The sequence below is a fragment of the Stegodyphus dumicola genome, chromosome 3, assembly GCF_044657685.1.
Source record: "Stegodyphus dumicola isolate Sdum_Otavi_A_Nest chromosome 3, ASM4465768v1".
In the NCBI taxonomy this organism is placed as follows: domain Eukaryota; kingdom Metazoa; phylum Arthropoda; class Arachnida; order Araneae; family Eresidae; genus Stegodyphus; species Stegodyphus dumicola.
Genome location: NC_140770.1, coordinates 204,330,298 through 204,347,836, shown reverse-complemented (window position 1 = coordinate 204,347,836; position 17,539 = coordinate 204,330,298). Strand labels below are relative to the sequence as shown.

Below are 17,539 nucleotides of genomic sequence, written 5' to 3'. Positions count from 1 at the left end.
GAGGTAATCAAAATACCTTTTCAGCTTCCAAATTAAAAACTATTTTATAAAACTTGCAAGACATTGACTATAAAATTTGAAAAAGAAGTGTATGCCGCAAAATAAAAATTATTGTTAGACTTATTAATAAAACAAAACTGAAGCACATTTATTCTAAGAATAACAAGTATTTTGTTGCATCCGTGCCAACAAAAATTAAACTGTGTTTCAAAAAATAGCGTTTATCCAATAAAATATTAGAAAATTACTTTTTTTATTTTAATAATTCTATTTCTTGACTTTTAATTATAAGAACAATATATGTTCGATTCTTTTTAGAAGCAATTTTATTCTGAAATAAATGGTCTTGTTTATATTAAATTTATATTCATGAAATGCACATTTGGGATAAAGTTATAAAATTCAATGCTAGATTCTAAAACATTAATTTGTATGAGTTGTACGTTGTAATTTTTTAAATTTTCTATTTTATCTATTACGTGCTCTGCCATTAGACATTGCACGGAAAGGGATATATGCTCCATGAATGACATTTTATTGGAAACTGACTCGTATCTTCTTTTAAGACTTTTAAGACTTCTTTTGCAAATGAACACTTCTTTCGTTAGTTAGGCTTAACTTTACGCCTCTTCCGTTTTCAACGCTCTAAGCTTCTAACCTCTCTGGTTTTCTCGTAAGAGAGCGTGTTGTGATGACTTCGTGGTTTAACAAGGCACCATTTAGCAAGACGAAACAAACATTTATTAAATATATGATTCAAAGCATAATATAATAGTTACTCAGAGCAGTACGTCGCTCCTACCGCATAGTACAATCTACTACCTCTTCCGAGGCTAACATGCAACTCCTAATAAATACATTAACCCTTCTCGGAGAAGAGCTACCTGCGCCAAGCATGCTCTGTTGATCGCCAAACAGTCGCCAGATATCACAACTACTTACCCCTGACATTTCCGGGCATGGGTTCTTATGCAATTCTTAATCCTCAGGATGTGCCCTACCTTCCCTAGAAGTTTGTCGTAACACTTACGATTCACCATGTATAATATGAACGATAATGGGAATCGTTATATAATATACAGCACTGTGGCTTGAAATATGCAGTATATAGCAGAAAATATTCAGACGAGAGCTTGAATCAGTAAATTCAACATATGCACACAGCTGCCATCATTCTGGGAGGGGGAGAGCGACAAAGCGATATCAAATCTATAAAGGCTGATGAGCAACTAACTCAGAGGGCCAACTGTCTGTCGACGGTGAGAAAAATAAAAGTATTCGAATTTCCAAAACAATCCCTTCCCCCCCCCCAAAAAAAATATTTTTAGCAAGTGCTGAAAAAAAAATGCCGAGTACATAGTTAAAGATGGAATGTCGCCTAGTCGGTATAGTGGTTAGGGAAGCCTGACTGCATTACCGAAGGGCCTGGGTTCGAATCCTGGAGAAGGTATGGTTGCAACTGCTCGTCCCTTCATAGGAGGCGATGGTGGCGTACTTATTAAGCGTCTCTATAATAAAGACACCACCACATCTGGCATTGTATAGATTAATGAACAGTGTTACACTGTAACTGTTCACAATCTGCCATTGAAAAAAAAAAAAAAAAAGATTTAAAGATGGAAACAAAGCACGTAAAGTTCACAGATGCGTTATTTCTTCTTGCAAAGCGAAAAATCGAGCTGAAGTGCGTATTGCAGACGGATAAGATCAGGGGCGTAGCTAGAGGGGGGCAAGGGGGGCATCTGTTCCTGGGCGCAGAATCCAAGGGGCGCCAAACTGATGTTACGGTGGCTTGGCAAATGCGGTCGAGAGCAGGAGACTGACGTTAATTACGGAAGGGGAAAGTAAACGGCTGTGTCAGGGATCATAAGGGGTGATATAGTTAAAAAAAGTGTTTTTAGGTCTCGTTTAGTATCAGTATATCAGAAATAAATGATGCACATGGTATCAGAATGGAGACAAATTACATAAGATACGAAAAGTTATATTTATTTGTTTATTAACATTTCATTATTACATTGTTTTCGTATAGGAATTTCCTTCCAACCCCCTCTGAGCAATACAAACAGGTACATGTAGGTCGGCTGAAAAGCACTGGTATAAACAAATAATCCAACCCAATTCCAGTTGAACAGCGCTTATTAATACTAATTGTTTACGGAAAGCATCCTAGTTTTTGAAAAGCTTTATCATCTAACATAAAATTAATTAATTAATCATCTTAAGAATGATTTTGTGTTGAATATGGCAAAACATATGAGGGTTGGCTAGGCATGATTTCATGGAGAATTTTCTAAGGAAAATGGGCTCATATTTACATACCTTAAGATTATAAGTATTGATTAACATTTCCTATAACTACTTCTAATTGAGGCTTTCTAAGAGCAACCCCCTTAATTTTGACTCGCAGCTTTTAATTTTAGACTAAAATATGAGCATAGAATCTACCTTTAAACAATGGGATTTGTTTTTAAACACTGTGGCATGAGAGTGCCTAGTAATAATAGTTTTAGCGTCGCTAAAAATCATTTTCTGGATTCTCATATTGATTTTTTCCAAAAGATATTAAAAGCTGCAATTGACAAGTATGAGCAATGCATAATACATACATATATAACGTAAGCATACCATAAAGAAAAATGAACCCCCAACAAAAGCTGATCGACTGCTATTGAACTCTAAAGAGGGATTTATCAGAGGGAAAATGACAATTAAAATCAATTAAAATTCCATTTAATTGATTTTAATTATTTATTTACTGTATCGATTTATTACTTATTGTAATGGATTGGAATATTTGAATATGAATTAGCTGAATATATAAGAAAAATATTATGACAGCGAGAATAGGAAAAAAAACATTTTTTGAATATTTACTTTCTTATAGAATGCAGATGAATTCATTTTTACTCAACGAAAATCAAAATTTAGTAGCTAATTAATCTGTCCTGTATCGACCACTTTAGTTCAGTGATTCGTATTAATATGCGCTTTTTTTTTTAAATTTAAATGCTTCAAGAATAATTAATTAGAAAAAGGCATAATTCTCTTCTTACCCTTAAATTCTTCAATAAAAAAACTGCATTTTCAGCTATAACCAAGTGAAATAATTTTCTAAATATAATTCAAAGCATGAAAAATAAGGTACATAAACAGCTTGGAAATGGAACTAGCATTGAGATTCTCTTTCAGAAATATGGTGAAGCTTAACAAAAAGTCTACGAAGTGAAGTAATTCCGTAGAATATTTTCTAACTCTTTATGATTAAATTGCACTCAATTATACTTTATAAACGACATGTAAATACTATTTAATGTATATGTGTGGATGTGTGTGTGTGTGTGTGTGTGTGTGGCTCACTAGCGGCTGAGCTGTAAAGTCGTTGAACTCTGGCAGGTCGATCCGAGGTTCGAATCCGGATCGACGGGGATGGCTGTATTGGCGTTTTCGAGGTTTTCCCCACGTGTAACGTGCATAAGAGTCAGTTTTGCTTAGAAAGTTCTCCACGAGGCACCCTTAGGCAAATAACCGTCGAATGCTTTGGTATAATCAAACAAACCAGACCAAACAATAGATATATAAACAAGTAGCTTAAAAACTGCTATATTTTATGTATACTCATTAAGTAGTATTTCAATATATATAATGATTAAAAGAAAGGAAAAGTCGGATCCTAACTGATTGTATATAATGTAATCCCTATGAAGGCCCTAACAATTCTTTCTCACTTAAAGTCGTAACCCAAAAAGAGAACAAATTAAACTTCAGATACGTATACAATACTGAATCCAATACAAAAAGTACAAAATATAAAAATAAATTATATATGTACGAAACCTAACTAACTATTTATATTGATATTACGTAAATATACGTATGGTAATGAACATTGTATAATAAAGATATTTTATACCTTATTCTATATTTGGTTCCATTTGTATATACCTATACATTGATATATATAATTTAAGGATTCCGTTTAAGGATTATAGTAGCAGTTAATACTACTACATATAAAACACAAAAGTGCATCAATAATGTATTTTTCAGTATTATTTAACTTCATTCTTAGGAATTTTCTGCAGTCTAGTTTGCGTTATTTTATTCATAAGTCTCAAATAAAAACAATTATTGTTTATATGCCATTAGAAAATTAACCAAAAAGCAGCGACCACAATGTAATTGAGAAACAGTCCTTAGCCGTGAAAAGGTTGAAAGCCATTCGGTTATGACTATTATCTCACATACTCAGCTACTTCGCATACATGGAACATAGCATTCGAAATGAAAAACTCAATATTTACTACAAATTCATTCGTGTAACAAATATCTGTCTTTCTACACCTATGGCTTTAAAAAAAGATGTTATTTATCTTACAGTTTATCTTTAAGTAATACATTTTCATTGTACAAAATTGCATTCATTCGAAGAATTCAATTTGTATTTTCCTGTGTATAAAACTGAACTTCCTGTGTATAGAGAAGTTAGATGTTTAAACAACCCCGCATTTTCTCAAGATCCCTAGCGAGATTGTCCGCACCTTGTCAGCTCTCCCCCTGAAAAAAGGGATTGTAAATTTATGACCTGACCGCAAATGAGGGTATTTCGATGTTACGACATTTTAGAATTAAATGTTTTCCATCCTTGGCAAGCAGTAGGGGGCGCGAAATCTTCAGTTGTCCCTGGGCGCTGAAATGGATTCTGAATAAGATTCTGAATTTTTAATACGAATTTTAAATGCCGGGCAAAAAAGGATGGGGCAAAAAAAATTTAGATATAGCTCCATGTTAAAGTTGTTAAAGGAAGGGGGGACCTAATTTAGATTGAGGGAGAAAAAGAGAACTAAAAGTGCAGATTGGGGGGGGGGTGCGGAAAATTGCATGAATTTTTAATAGAAATAAAATTGCTTGAAAAATTCTGTTCTGAACGTATTTGATCAGAAAATATTTATAAATTTGAACTCTTTGTTATAACTGAAAACATTAGTAATTATTATTTTTAATGGCAGATTATTCCACGTTGATCATTAGTTATTTTTGCAACTTTTTACTAATTTGGATTGGCAATCATTCTCAATATCGTATGACCTATGCACTTGAAAGTTTTTGTTTGTGGGCTGATCATAACAAATACTTGTTTACAAATTGGTAAATCGCATTTAATTTTACTTTTCGATTCATATTACTTCATAAAAACATAATTAATAAACAAATTGTTCAATGTAAACCTTATAATCGGCCCTATTTTGCTAGATAATCGTATGACGCATTTGCAAAACTTTTTTTTTAAAAAAAGAAGCAAAATCGTCGTTTTTCATGAAAAGTGGTTGCGTTAAGTAAAATATATTTTCCGAAATCAGATTTGTGGTTTAATGTCGATTCTTTATCGCAATCACATGGATTTTGTGTTCCTTCATTGATACCATTGCTGAGCGGCATGTGTTTGTTTGCATAATATTTAAACATTATAACAAACATTGTTTAAAAAAAAAAATTTATGTTGAGTTTTATAATTTCTTTAAATGACAGTTACCTGTGTCGGATTTGGCTGATTATATATGAGCATAATATAAATTTCATGCAGTTGTCAATACAATCGTTTTTGGTATTCTCAGTCTTTAATTTTCAGAATGTATTTTTATAAATGGTGTTCTTTGATTTCAGTTTAAGTTGATTGCTAAGTGTGGAATAATTAAATAGAAAACTTATATTTATCGTAATTATTAAACGTTTTATAAATATTAATTTTTAAATAGAAAACTTAAGCTAAATAAATGAAGCAAGCTTCCATTATTTGCTATAAAGATAGTCTTTGTGGAATATTTTTGTAAGCAAAACTTTCGTATTTAAGTGATATGTATGGAAAATCAGAGGAGTGGCAGGGCAAAAAACCTTTTACTCTAGAAACTAAACATAGGCCTATTGTTTGGCTGTAATTTTGATCAGGGTCTTATTTCTATATAAGAATTTTATTTTTGTATTACTGCATGGTAGATGGAAATAAGGCAAGGTATTTTCTGTCTATTCATAAAGCTAATTTCAACATGTGGTTAAAGTACCATTTTTTTTTTTTTTTTTTTTTTTTTTGTGTGTGTGTGTGTGTGTATTTTTAAGTACACATGCCACAATAGCCATGCATACCAAACACGTATTCCGAGTTCATGTGAATTTATATGCTTTATATTTAACCATCATTTCATTGAATAGAATTCAATGGCTATAGAAATGAAAATATCAACCTCATACACTTTTGTTTTTTCTGTTGAAATTTTGTAGAAAAATAAGCTATAGCAAAACAGATAATTTTCAGTAATTTACAAAGTTTCTAATGAATTGTGGTATGAATGATTTTTGTGGGGTTGCAGATTATCAGAAAGTTCCAAAGGTAGCATAGATGGAAAGGTACTTCTCTGTTATGTATGTGCATATATGTGTGTGTGTATACATGCACGTACGTATATGTATGTACATATGTATATGCATACAAGAAAACATACCTATATGCATACATCTATTTCAGAATCCGGTCTTAATAACAGAAGACTACTGATGGAAGTATTTAAATGCTACTGACCTTTACAGACATTCTGCTTCTTAAACGTGATATTTAATTTTATTATAATGGTATTAGTTCAGTAGGTTTATAAATTTTAAAATAAATGCAAGGTTGATCTTTGGACTATGGTAACTTGGCGAAAATTTGGCGACCAACTCTGCTACAACAACCCTCTGTTTTTTTTTTTCGCCGCCATTTTGTCTTAACGAAGTAAAGACATGTTTCTTTTCTTTTTATTTACTCAACACTTTTTCCAACAATCTGCTATCCGAATTACACTTATGCTAGAAATTTTATGAAACAAAACTGTTTAATCATGACAAACATTAACTGCAAAATTGAAAAAAAAGTGCAGAATCGCAAACTCTTTGCCGGTTTTTCAAAATCGCACATACACAGTAACCATGTACACGTCGACTTATTTTTACTTAAAAAAACATCCCAGAATTGCACAAAAATGGCATTGCGCACACTATTGACTTTATCCATCTAAACTGCTATTTTCTCATAAATTACAAAAATTTGCGCGAAAATGCAGGAAAATTTTGTGAATCTTTAAACTCGGTAAAAAGCACATATATGAAATTACCTGATCGTGAAAAATTATATACCCTATCCAAGGATGAACATTTCCACGTATAATATAAATAAAATATCCAAAAACTTTTACCTCTAAATTATCTATTATAAAAGTCACCAATGAATTCATAACAAAACATTAAAAATGGTTACAAATACTTAGTGTCAAATATTTAAATTATTTCCATGCACGTTTACTTCCATTCAAACGTATACCAAATTGCTACAAACATATAATTCACAAAATAACTATCATTTAATTAAAATATAATTAAACCATGTACACGTCGACTTATTTTTACTTGAAAAAACATCCCAGAATTGCACAAAAATGGCATTGCGCACACTCTTCACTATATCCATGTACACTGCTTTTTTCTCATAAATTAGAAAAATTTCACAAAAATGCATGAAAATTTTGTGAATCTTTAAATTCGGTAAAAAGGACATACATGAAATTACCTGATCGCGAAAAAGTGTATAACCCTTTCCAAGGATGAACATTTGCACGTATAAAATAAATAAAATATCCTAAAACTTTTCTCTCTAAATTATCTATTATAAACCTCACCTACCAATTTCTAACGCAAACATTAAAAATGGTTACAAATACTTAGTGTCAAATACTTAAATTCTTTCCATGCACATTTACTTCTACTCAAACGTATTCCAAACTTCAACGTTACTATAAACATATAACTCTCAAAATCATGATCATTAAATTAAAATATAATTAAATTAAAAAACACTACTTAAATATAAATACTTCTACTCAAACGTTACTATAAACATATAACTCTCAAAATCATGATCATTAAATTAAAATATAATTAAATTAAAAAACACTACTTAAAATATAAATAAGCATATACATTAAATTAATAAAATTTAGCTTACAATCCTAATTACTTTAAACTAAATCATTGCTAATAACAATTTTCCAATAATACCATATTAATTTATTTACTCCTTACATTTAGAACAATGCATAAAAATAATATCCTCAAATAATTAAAAATACTAACTTACCTAATCTTCTACAGAATCTTGAGTGCATGGCGGATCATAAAATGTCCATTTTCATCAGATTTCTTGCACCGCCATTCAAACTTATCTGCAATATCCTTCCTTTCACACAATCTCATTTTATACCCACATGTTGGACATTCATACTTATCCGCAATTAAGCAATTCTTTTCAATTACACATAAAAGCAATAAAAATTTCGGATTTACTTTATATAGGGCCATGAGATCCAAATATTAAACAACACTGTTTCACAGAACATAGAATGAAACTAATGCTGTACAGCAGATATTTTTACAAATTTACCCTTTTTTCCGATTAAAGAACAGTGATTCGTCCATTAATGTCACATGACATATCTCATGATCTCTCATTTCCCTCACACAAAATAATGCGTAATCGGAACTGAGTACTTCTCACATTATTCCCAAAGTTTTAGGTAGTAACTTTTATCGCCTCCAAAATGTCGCCAAACTACCTGTTACCATATTCCAAAGATCAGCCAAATGCAAACATATTTATAAATTTATAGAGAAAATCTTCCAAGTAAACCAAAATGCAGTTGTGTATATAACTGATACTTGGTTACAAGTGTTGGCAGACATTTGGTTATTTAGAAGCACACCTACTTTCGAATTTCAACTCTCAAGTCCAAATAAATCAAAAAAGGTAAATAGTAATGACAGAGCAGCAACCTGCATTTTTTTTTTTTTTTTTTTTTTTTTACAAGAAAAATATTTATAGATATCTGTTGGAATGAAACTAGAGAGCATACAGAACCTTCACAACAATAGGAAGAACCTAAAAACCTGCTTGGTCTTTTTGGCACAGATCTTTCATTTCCCATTTAAATTTAAATAAAATTTCAATGTGATTTCTGTTTTTAATTATACCAAAGTATATTTACATTATATTTAAACTACACGGAATAATTTATAAAATCACATTACAGTCAAAAGTCGTTAATTCGGACCTCAAAGCTACAAACTTTCTGCGCATGCGTCGCATTGACGTAAAGGTCGTAAGGTCGTAAAGGTTTTACGACCTTTATGGCTGCGAATAAGCTTGTGCGCGTGCGCAAAATACGTTTACGAGTGCACGTTTAATGTATAACGGATGGTATAAGCTAAGCTCTAATTATCTATTTCAGTTAATGTTGCAGATTGCGTTGTTCCTTAATCTTCAAATTGGATCCGGCTTATTATTTTTTGCAGACTGTTAGAGCAATTTTATAAAAGTAAGCTTGAACTTTCGATTATGTCAAATAGAATTTCTGATATATATTTATTAATATGTAAAGGATCTACAAAACGAAAGTATGTTTCAAAGTTCATTAAACAAAAAGTGGAATTGCTGCATAAAATGGATAAAGGCATATCCTTTGTTTATCTAAACTTTAATTTTTTTTATCTTTGTTTATCTTTAACGCTGCGGGCAATGAATTGGAAGTTGATCTGTCAGCACTATCCTTATCTTCAGGGCAGATGTTTTTATTTTATTTGGCTTATAATTCCTTACTAAATGTAGTATTTCATCTCGATGTACTCCGTCTTTGATACGATTTAAATCAAATTCCTCATCATTATTATTTGCTTCCAATAGTGAAGAAAGTGTCAGTTATTGAAAATGAAAAAATTTCGATTGACAAATTAGTCGGTAGACACAGCAATAATAGGACTTGAACAGCGAAACTTTGTAACTGAGCAAGAAATTATGTCTTTTTATAGAATTAAAGAGAATGTATTATCACATAAAAAACAAAGCAACTTAAACAACTTACATTGAAAGAAATGTTTAATAAAGTAAAGAAATAAATATTAAGCTTTTTTTTTTTTTGTAAATTTTGATACCCTTTAGATCATAATTGTTCTTTATTTCATAAATTACGGTTTCATATTTTTAATTTTATAATTTCTGCATGCCATCTTACCAGATTTAAAGTGATGATCTATAATCCGGAATCGCCGAAGTCCCGACGAGTCCAGATTAACGACTTTTGACTGTACTAGCATAGGAAGCAAGCGTGTTGAGCTCGGAGAAAAATCTCTGTAAAGTCATTTTCGCCGGGCAGGTGCTTGTCTTGTTTAGTAATAAAATAACTCTGGGGTTTCAAAGCCCTTTATCTATATCTGGATAAAAATAAACACTCCTGTTTTAAAGCAGCAAACATTGTGAAGAGTAGTGGTTTCAGTGCACGACCACTGAGCCTCTAGAACAGGGGTTCTCAACTGGTGGTAAGCAAGAGGAAAGTAGGTAGTATGCAAAGAAGCAATATATACACATAATTAAACTTAATGTAATCAAACAGTTAATTACCAATGATGATCATTGCATTATCTTAGATTACTTAAATGTAACTTTCTTTTTTGGCACTCTTCTATTATCAGGAACAGATTCAGAAATGTGTGTATGCACTTGTGTATATATATGTGTGTGTGTGTGTACACATACAAATATACCTACACATGCATACGTGAACACATTCATACATGCATATACCATGCAAAGTCTGTAATTCGGACCTCAAAGACCCAAACTTTTTTTGGTACTTTTCCATTTTGCCGGCGCAAGCGATAAAATTGCCAAAAATGGTACAACCGAAGCCAAACGGAATATCCTCGCTGGTAACCTTTTACGCCTCATTTTCAAAACAAGTCATAGCCATTTCTTTTCAGATTGATTGTTTCTTTCAATACTGGCATACAGTTACATAGAATTTTTACCCAGATAGTTCAATTTTATGCCCTAAGGCCATTCGTGGTAATTAGTCAATTAGGATGCAATCACATTGCTCATCCGAAGGCAAAAATATAGAAAATGCAAAGTCGAGGGTTAAATTCATCAGTTCTAATGAGAATTTACTAGCGAAGTAAAGCACTGTGGTTTTATATAATTTCTGAGTAAGCTATTCGTATGAATTGAAATAATTCTTGCTTTTAAATTTGTATTCCAAATTAAGATTTAGCTTGAAATTAATGTAGATAATTGCTGAGAGAATTAGAATTTTGTAACGTAGTTTACGTGAGAGGAGACCACTTGGGATCACGTGATATGAAACACCGAATCAGGATGTTGTACCATGAAAGCATCTAGTAAATTCTTAAATTCATGTCTTTCTACAAATTTATCGGCTTTATTTATTTTCTTTTTACAAAATTTTAAACGATATTAAAATGTTTATGCCCTCAAAGTAAAAATTTCTTAAAACTAAAATATGTTAACATTTTTTATGTGTATACTCTGTGTTGTCGCCCATAAAGTCTGCTTGGCGAGATTTGCGCCGGTGAAACGGAAAAGAACCCTTTTTTTTTATGCTTTACGCATGCACGTTTAATGTTACACATGCGCACATTTAATGTTTACGCATGTGAGTTTAGCACAAAAAACGAAGCAACTTAAACAACTTACATTGAAAGAAATGTTTAATAAAGTAAACAAATAAATATTAAGCTTTTATTTTTGTAAATTTTGATACCCTTTAGATCATAATTGCTCTTTATTTCATAAATTATGGTTTCATATTTTTAATTGTATAATTTCTGCATGCCATCTTAACAGATTTAAATTGATGATCTGTAATCTGGAAAAAACCTTAATCCGGAATCGCATGTGCGCACGAGCAAAGTATTTTTAACTATTAAATTCAAAAATTAAACCCCAACATTCTGATTGAGTTTTTTCTTTGTTCAAGAGTGGTGGTAGTAATACTTTGTAGTGGTGGTACTAAAGGTTTTCAGTTTTTGTTTAGATGGTACGCATTAGTCAAAAAGTTGAGAATTGCTGCTCTAGAGGATTGTGAGCATTGTGACACAATGCTCTAGTGCAGGTGTTCCCAACCCTATCCCACGAGCAACATGGCGCCCGCCGAATTCTTAATGTGTGCCTACCACTGTGCGATCACAATACAATTTTTTTAGTTTTCAATAAAATTTTATATGAAAGTTTTCTCATTTTTAATGAAATGGAAATTATGTCCAACACACATACCAGCACAAAACAAAATGTGATGGATCTCTGCGTTTATGTGCATTTATTATTAACTCTATCCAACTATAAATTCACCTTGAAAAAGTAAATGGTGCATGCCATCCAACAGATATTCTAAAATGTGCCCTTAGGGACAAAAAGGTTGGGAACCCCTGCTCTAGCGGTTCAGTGGTTGTGCTGTGAAACCACAAAGCAAATGCCATAAATATACACATGTTGTTTATATATGCAGCTTATTGCTATATTTTTATTGTTTATGATAGAAATGATGTGCGATGAAATAAAGTATGAAAAGTTGTTTATTTTAATAAAAAGTTATTTTGTCTCATTAAAAACTAATTTTAAAATCTGCTTACACCTAAAAATTGTATGGTTCTGCAGTCATTTTATGTTATTTAGAGATAAAAGATAAATAATCCATTGGCTTTCACTGAAAAATTTCAGAAAGAAGAGGGGCGGAATTGGTGGTTTCAGGGGGCAACTACTGCATATCAAAGGTTTAAAGTATGGAAAGTGATGATGTTGACCAGTAAAGTAGAAATTGGGCCTTAAAGTGCATATGATAAAAATAAATAAAAAGCACTGTTATGCATTACCAAAACCAGAGTATAGTTTGAAATTATGAGTCGATTTGTTATGATATATGCATAATGTGTGAATAAATATGCAGAATATATTTTCATAAGTATACAGTTGTTGAATTTTTTTAATATCACCATTGAATATAAAGAATAAATAGGTAAAATATTAGACTTATTCATGGCTGTAAATCAGATTTATCTAGAAGAATGGTAAAAAAAATATTAAAATATGTCTGTATAAACATGCTAGATTAACTTACAGAGTCTTTAAGCAGTTATTTTACACTTTCTTTAATGAAATGGGATGAAATAGAAAACCAGAGTATAACCAAAATCGGTATATAGTATGAAATTAGAAGAGTCGATGAATCCTGTTAATAGCGGAAATTTCCTTATGTTGATGTGAACTGTATTTCATCCCAAAATAGACAGTTAACACTTTTTAATACAAGAAAGAATTTAGAAAAAGTTCACACTGTTTCAGGTTCACAAAAAAATTCACATAGTTTTAACATGTTAACACAGCAAAAGAAGAAGCACCAAAAACATGGACATTCTCTTTTGCTATTGTAAAGATTGTGACTTGTAAAGATCGTGACTTGTAAAGATCATGACTTGTAAAGATCGTGACTTGTAAAGATCATGACTTGTAAAGATCATGACTTAAAGAGAACGTGAAATATAAATAATAGGACAAGAACTTGCATTTTACGGTGTGGCAACAAGAAGAGAATTCGGAAGATTTTTTTATATATAGTTGTAAGAGTTTTAACTGTAGTAGTTAAGAGTTTAAAAAAAAATTTAATAGTTAAGAGCTGCAGCATTTTATTTTTTTGGTTCTGTTCTAAAATTCAAATAAAAGTATTTTGTTCATTCTGAAAATTTAGCTTTGTTCTTCCTATAAGGTTCAATATCCATTATATTGAAATAAGGAAAGGATTTTTACTGGCGCAGTCGACAGGATCGGGGTTTCCCCGCACATAATTACGAACCAAAATAACTCAGGTGAGAGCTCAATTTACCTTGTAAACGTAAAGTAATTAATTAAGATTATGAAAAGTTCATTATTGTTTCCGTCATGGAATCTTAGTTTATTTACTTGTCAAAGTAATGAATACGCCAGTGTTCAAATGTAATTTCGTTTGACTCGCCAGAGTAGGTGAACAACACATTAAGTATTGATTCCACTGATTGATTTTCATGACAAATAAAATTAAATTCATTGTGAATTACATTTGAATAGGAAAAAAAATTGCTTTTTATGAAACTAAGAGTCTATTGACTGAATAAAATCAGAAATCAGTACTTGGCGTCAGCCAGCTGCTACAGTGTTACACATAGAAACGATTTTTTTTTTTTTTTTTTTTTTGTTTCGCCAACGAAAGAGAAAACCACAGTCAGGGAGTTCATACTTTAACTAATGTTAAGGATAAATTGAATGACGCATTAACAAGAAATTAGTTTTTTTTTTTTTTTTTTTTTTATTAAATTTGCAAAGAATAAGGTTTATTTAAAATCGAGACATGGCTTTTATGGGTCGTGGGAAAAAAGAGGATTTGCTAGTTTTAGCTGCTGAATTAGAAATTCAAGTAGATCCAAGTATAAAAATCGTGGTGATAAAAAATGAAATAATTCAAAGTGATACATATGATGAAGCATTTGCTAAAGAAGTGTTTGTAACGATTGTTGAAGAGAGGAAAAGAAAAAAAAGAGATACAGCGAAGGAAGGAGAAAGAAGAGATTGAGGAACAGCAAAGGAAAGAAGAGATTGAGGAACAGCGAAGGAAAGAAGAGATTGAGGAACAACGAAGGAAAGAAGAATTAGAAGCATAGCAGAAAAGAGAGCAAATGGAGTTGAATTGAGGAAACTCGAAATTGAATCTCGTGTTCGACTAACACAAACTCCACCAACAAATGAAAATGGACATCATAATTTTGATTTAATTAAGCTTATTCCCAAATTCAATTTAAGACACGATGATATTGTGATTTATTTATACTTATTTGAAAGACAAGCTAAAAAGACAAAGATTGATCCTAAAGATTGGGTTTCATGTTTATTGACTTTAATGCCATCTAAAATCATTCAATTAATTGGTAGGGAATCAGAAGAAAATTTTGAAGATTATGAGTACAATAAAGACAGCATAAATACCGTTGAACTGGGAGATGAAAACGAAAGTGTGGATTATACAACAAAAGTTGAAACTAAAAAGGAAAATGTCATCCACAATGAAACTGAAAACCACAGAAACCTTTCAAGTTCAAGGGTGAAAACATGGAAGATTGAACAGTAAGTTATTCGGATGACAGCGAAGAACTGGAAGACGAGAAAGAAACGGAAGGAATTGCTGAATTAATGGAAGAGCCCAAGGCCGAGGTAGACGATCTACATCATGTTGATGAAGAATTATTAGAAAAAGTAGAAGAAAAAATTGCTGAGATTTTTTTAGTTTTTAGGACTAGCAAGCTACTATAGGGATTATATCCCAAATTTTTCTGAGATTGTTTTACCTCTAACAAACCTTACAAAGAAGAGTGTTTCAAATAATATTCCATGGGACTCTGAAAAAGAAGCAGCTTTCAACAAACTTAAAGAAGAGTTGATTAAAATGCCATCTCTGCATAGTCCGGACATCAGCAAGCCCTTTTAACTCTATACGGATGCATCTGCTTTCGCAATTGAAGCGTGTTTAGCTCAAAACAACGAACATGGCAAAGAAATGTCCATAGCATTTTTCAGCAAGAAACTAATGCCCTGTCAACAAAGATGGTCAACCATCGAACGAGAAGCATTTTGTGTCATCGAAGCCTTGAGAAAATTTGACACATGGATTTTCGGTGCCAATGTGCAGATTGTGTCTGATCGCAATCCCCTCATCTACTTGATTCAAAGTGCCCCTCATGGTGCTAAACTATCTCGTTGGGCCTTAGCGTTACAGCGGTATAACATGGCTGGGACATACCGCAAAGGAAGTTCACATGGGAATGCTGATGCTTTGTCAAGGTTAGCAGTTAAAATTTTCTCTCTCAATGAACTCTGAGCAGCATTGTCTCTACAGTGACGAATGTGCTTCTTGTGGGGGGACTTGTAAAGATCGTGACTTGTAAAGATTGTGACTTGTAAAGATCATGACTTGTAAAGATCATGACTTATAGAGAATGTGAAATATAAATAATAGGACAAGAACTTGCATTTTATGGTGTGGCAACAAGAAGAGAATTCGGAAGATTTTTTTATATATAGTTGTAAGAGTAACTGTAGTAGTTAAGAGTTTAAAAAAATTTTAATAGTTAAGAGCTGCAGCATTTTATTTTTTTTTTTGGTTCTGTTCTAAAATTCAAAAAAAAGTATTTTGTTCATTCTGAAAATTTAGCTTTACAAGGTTCAATATCCGTTATATTGAAATAAGGAAAGGATTTTTACTGCTATATTTTGATATAATGAGGCATAATAATTGGAGATAAATTACTACCGCAATGTAATTGACTAAAAAATGTGTGTACTAAAAACTACAATGTTTTATCTTTGCAATTAGATGGTCGCTATTGAAGTGTTGGCTTATAGAATATTTTAAAAATAAGGAGATACTTATGAATGAAATGAAGCGAAGCAGAAAAGGATACTCTTCTGTTATCAGGGGACCGGATTCAGAAATTTATGTATACAGTACAAAGTCCGTAATCCGGTCTCGTCGGGACTTCGGCGATTCCGGATTAAGGATTTTTCCAGATTATAGATCATCAATTTAAATCTGTTAAGATGGCATGCAGAAATTATACAATTAAAAATATGAAATCATAAGTTATGAAATAAAGAGCAATTATGATCTAAACAAGGTTCGTACGGTCCTTAAAAGTCCTTAATTTTGGCCAAAATCAGTAGAAGGTCCTTAATTTTAATCATCTGAAATTTCTCTCTGTTTTTACGACTGCCATTTTGAGTGTGAATTAGCATTTTGGAGGAATATTTTTGGCAGTTCACTGACGTATATGATTATCCTTTGAATGGGTTCATGGATTATAATTTGTTTCTATTTCTAATATAAATGATTAAATACTCGAGTTTCTAAGCAAGAAGGGAAACATAAGCATTTCGAAATTCATTTTTTCTAATAAAGAGCTCTTAAACAACTTTTCGCTTTGGGGTTGTGAATTCTTTTACTAAATGATTCTACATTTGACAACTTGTCAACATTTTGGCGATTTCAAGATCAGTTACTATAGAAAATTTTTAATTCCGAGATCTGAGAATTTTCAGAGATTTTTTTTAAAACATAACAACATTGATAAATTTCATTAAAATAATGGTAATATATTAGAATTATATTTAAAAAATAACATTAAAATAAAACATTTTTATTTTTTGCTGTCATATTATAAAGTTTCATTTTGGCAACTTATTATACAATATTTTAAATCTGAAAAATAAACAAGGTATATAGCTATAAAGCATAATTTACAAAACAGCTCTTAGTAAAACAAAATTAGCTATGTAATTAATTAAAATGTCTTCTTTTTAATTTTTTCATAGTAAGCGTTTTTCCCATGTAATTGTCTCAGATTAGTACATCATCCAACACCCATCAAGTAACCATCAAGTAAAACTTATTCTTTGCATCTACTGAGACTTATATATAAAACAACGTATCACCTCTGGTGCTTTAATGGCTTATTGGAACCTTAAATTATATTAACTGGGTTATAAACCCTGGAACTCTACACAAAGCTATGACATTAACTGCATTAAGCAGAGTTTGACTAACTTTCAACACTTGTCAACCGTGCCTACATCAGGGCTTTCAGGTTT

The 17,539-nt window shown here is 31.5% G+C and overlaps 1 protein-coding gene across 4 annotated transcripts in view; it reads left to right on the top strand.

The window, feature by feature from the left end:
• The first annotated feature begins 5,065 nt into the window (after nucleotides 1-5,065).
• Hr96 (Nuclear hormone receptor HR96) overlaps nucleotides 5,066-17,539 on the top strand; it is a 58,829-nt gene continuing 46,355 nt past the window's right edge. For 3 of the 4 annotated variants that reach the window (XM_085813782.1, XM_085813784.1, XM_085813786.1), the window contains exon 1: nucleotides 5,066-5,148. The gene's annotated coding sequence lies outside the window, so the exon portion shown is untranslated. Of the gene's footprint in view, nucleotides 5,149-13,633; nucleotides 13,735-17,539 lie in introns of those variants that run through there. The other variant, XM_085813783.1, reaches the window with a different exon arrangement.